We start from the raw sequence: 4,666 nt of genomic DNA on the forward strand, positions 1-4,666 counted from the left end.
ATGTTGTGATTCTATCTTCTGTGTGGAAAGTCTGTTGTATACTGAGATTGAGAATTACACTGGCATATTCATAGCTGCTGTAGACACTGGGAATATCGTATTGGTACTACAATAAAATGCACAGATACATATATACACTCATGCATACACGTGTGTGCCCACATACATACATATATGTGTACATATATATTTATATGCGTGTGTACACATATACATATATTAAAATATATTATAAAATATGTGTATACATGTATATAGTTGATGCATGCATATATTTTATATTTATATGCTATATGTATTCATACATATTTATAGTTGTATATATACACATATATCAATATGTATGTATACTTATATATAGATATATACATATACATACACATATTCACATATATACTTAATGCTAAGAATAAATATATATGCATACAAACATACCTATATACACGCACAAACACACACATGTATATACATATATATGTGCACGTATGTATGTGTGTATATTTGCATGTATCCATATACTCATGCTTGTATATGTGTGTACATAGGCATATGTGAATATCAATGTATTTCCACATGTGTATAAACGCACACATATGTACACATGTGTACATATAGACATGCATGTGTGTATTTTATATATTTTGTATATGGTGTGTAAGTGTATGTATATGTTTATGTGTGTATATGCATACAGTTAGTTATCTGTATATAACCAATATACTAGCATATGAGTATTAATAAATGCATATCTACTTATGTTATATTCTCATATTTTCTAAAACATACATATGTATATACAAGTTTTTGTATATGTGTACGTACATGCACATATATTCCATTACTAACTCTACCTTGATTTCTATTTCCTCCTAAGTATTATTTAGTTAAATCAGTAAATTAATAATTATAAATAGTTAGTTGGAAGGGGTAATAAGGTTAGAATTAGAAACAAATTTTTGTTTATATTTGAATGCACTGTGTATGACCAGGTATTTTCACAATGCAAATAAACACAATCATATATACAAATATAGATATCTAGATATACATATATACATACATGCTCATAAATATACACATATACATGCTCACAATGACATGCATGCATATATGTACACACACACACACATATATATATGTATGCGTGTGTGTGCCCTCTTTGAAGTATGGTTTTAGTATGTGTGTCTCACTCTGTTCCCATTATATTAACATTATTGAAATTGATCTCAGAGTCATTGTTGATTTATCTTCATTGTATTTAAATATCCAAAGATGAAAACTTATCACTGGGTATTCCTTTAAGATTCTTGGCCAACTAGTTGCAACAATATATATTTGCAACCAGAGAAATATATGAATTGCAAATTTATTCAAAATTGAATAGTGTTACCTCCTTCTAATATGAGTTAAAGCAGAGGGTTCTAGACTTCTAAAAATAGCTTTCAAAGGGACTTAACCACCAAAAAATGCTCAAATGAATGAAGAAGCTGTGGTATAAGGTTGTAATGGCATAATACAATGCTACAGAAAATGATGAACTCTATGGTTTTCAGAAAAATATACTGAAAGACTTGCATAAAATAATGTAGAAAAAAATTAAGAAAACATTGAATATAGTAACAACAATATTGTTTTATGAATGAATTTGCATGAATAAGGGATTTCGTCTATTATAAATACCCAGATGAACTATAAAGAAAATATGAAGAAAGATACTATTGCATCTAGAGAAAAATTGATAAATAGAAGTATGTATAGAATAATTTTACACATATATGTATATATACTCACATATATTCATATATACTCATATGTATATGTACATATATACACATTTACATACATACATGTATAGTGTGTGTATGTGTGTAAGAGAGAGTATGTCTAACTATGTGTGCCTAATGGAAGCCATGTCTAGGGTGGGGAGGTAGGGATGGAAACAAAAGAAAAAATGGTCATTTTGTTGTATATTTGAAAGGAATGGCAAGTTATACATAATAGATTTGCACTTCATAAGTAAATTAATTTGGATGGAATTGTAATTTGTATTATATATGCTCTGCCTACCTCTGAACAATCACTATTTGTTCAATTGTTTAGATCTAACTTTTATTTTTGTGAAAAGAGTTTTATAATTTTGTTCATATAGTTGCTGAGTTCGTCTTGATAGGTAGAGTCCCCAACTTTTTATGTTGGCTAACGTTATTTTAATGGATTATCTCTTTCTAACTCCTCCTGCTACATTTTCTTTTGCAAAATATACAAATATTGATAATTTATGAGGATCTGTTTTTTCTTCTCTAACTTTGCTAACGTTGTTAATACAAATAGTTTTCTAATTGATTCTTCTATTAGTTGTGTGACCCTGGACAAGTCATTAAGATATTTTGACTCTTACTTTCCATGTGACCCCTTAGACCAAACTTGAACCTCTGTTATTCTAACTTATTTTAGTCACAGAAGTTCTCAATAATTTTAATATAATGGTAGAAACATGAGGGCTACCATTATAAAAGCAACGAAATAGAATATGCATAAGAAATAGAGGCATATCTATTTCCAAAGGATTTGTTCTTTTCTTGAGCTAATAAAAAATAATAACAAAATATGAGACAGCTATTTGAGTTTTCCAATTGTAATTTAGACTTTGGCTTAGCGTTTGAGTTGAGTAGTTTTATTTTGAAGTTATTTTTCAAAATACCTCCATACAGTAGCAGGAAGCTAGGTGGCACAATGGGTAGAATGCCAGGCCTGTAGTCAGGAAAACTCATCTTCCGGAGTTCAACTTTGGCCTTAGACAGTTATTACTAGTCTGAACCTGGGCAAATCACTTTAAACTGTTTGCCTCAGTCCTATACCTGTAAAGTGAGGTCAAGAAAGAAATGAAGGAACACTCTAGTTTCTTTGCCAAGAAAACAAAAAATGTGGGAGTAAAGAGTTGGAGACAACTGAAATGACTGTATAGCAATAACAACAATATATACCTGAGAGTTCTTGAAATGGTGGGGTGGGAGGATACACCCTAAGAGAACTTTGCTAGGACATTTCTATTTGGGTTGGAATTGAGGAAGGAGGAGCTGGTTTCTATCCCGTCAAAGAATGATTTTATGTTGTGCATATATCTTTATGTGTTTAAAGCCATAGGGCCACCCTGGTAATGAGTTGTTATGTTACATATTCTGCAAATGTAAAGTTCATGATGTGTTTATTTTGTGAGAATTAAATTGCATTTACTTAACAAATGTTAATGCTTATTCATATAGGAATGCCTGCTTAAAGCACCTGAATTTGGGACCACAAAGTATAATGCCTCTCTTTGTTCCAGGATACATGGTCATTTAGATTGTCAGGCCAATGATTCTGGAAGGGTGGAGTGTGATGACAAGCAAAACAGGATCTTTTTCTGTTTTTGTTTTAGTGTAATCGCGTGCCTCTGATTGAATCTTGCCTTTATCAGTCATAAATCTTTTCTAGAAATAAGGTACAGAAACAGGAGTTTCTTTAACTATAAAGTGTGTACGTATTGTTAATTATTTTAACGTGATTAAAGATCTTCCCCACCCACTAAGTGCCTGCACATTAAGGGGAGTTTGATTAGGGAAGATTTGAGGGAAGGCCCAAACTTTTTGCTCATGAGGCACTGGTTCTCAAGGGTTGTAATGCCCTGTGGTTCTGAAAAAGGTATGAATACTCTGAGTTGAGGTTTTACTTTGGAGCGTACAAACTGGAAGGGTTTGGTTGGCCAGAGGAGTACTCTGGGAAGTTGTTAAGGAGCCTCCCAGCTTTGAAAACCCACATGTCAGTGCTTCTCTCTCTGATAACTATGGTCAGGCAGTTGGACCTGTTTGTTGAAGTATGGTCAAGCAAGAGAAGCCATGTTGATCTTTGATTTATCTGTATTTTTTCGAAGTTCAGGGTGCTGACTTTCCTGAACTATGTGAATGATATGTGTGTTCGTCCTTAGTTGCTGAAGAAAACTATGTCATCAGAGAAATAATGACGTGACTTGTACTGGACTTTTGAGTGAGGAGGGCCATGCAGGTCACCAGCATCACTTTTCCTCCAGAGCCATCTGAATCCAGTGACCAGATACTCATCAGGATGACTGGAGGTGACAGAGGCGATTGGGGTTAAGTGACTTGCCCAAGGTCACACAGCTAGTGAGTGTCAAGTGTCTGAGGTGAGATTTGAACTCAGGTCCTCCTGACTCCTGCACTGGTGCTCTATCCCCTGCACCACCTAGCTACCCTAAATGAAATTTGTAAAAAGAGAGAATTGATAAGAAAGAAAAATACATAAATCTATCAAAATGTATGATGACTGTATATTTTTTTTTAAAATATACACAAGCACAATCAATGCTGCAATCTTAGCAGAAGAACAAAATATTATGATTGGAGGAAAAAAACTACTGCACTTAAGACTTCTGTTAAAAGTCTAAGAACCAATCAAATTTAATCAGGATTTCACTTCAATTTATAGAAGTAAGACATTACAAAAGAGTGTTCAAACCATATGGGGAAAATACTCTAAATTATTTTCTCATTTTCCCTCTAATATTCCTTTTTCATTTAAAAATAACTTTTTTCTTTAATTCTTGCTTCATTCCAGAATTTCCAAAGTTGTTTTTTTTTTTTTTCAGGCTTTCTTGTAGATGGATTAGAGC

Source organism: Notamacropus eugenii, chromosome Y (genome assembly GCF_028372415.1).
Source record: "Notamacropus eugenii isolate mMacEug1 chromosome Y, mMacEug1.pri_v2, whole genome shotgun sequence".
NCBI classification, from domain to species: Eukaryota; Metazoa; Chordata; class Mammalia; order Diprotodontia; family Macropodidae; genus Notamacropus; species Notamacropus eugenii.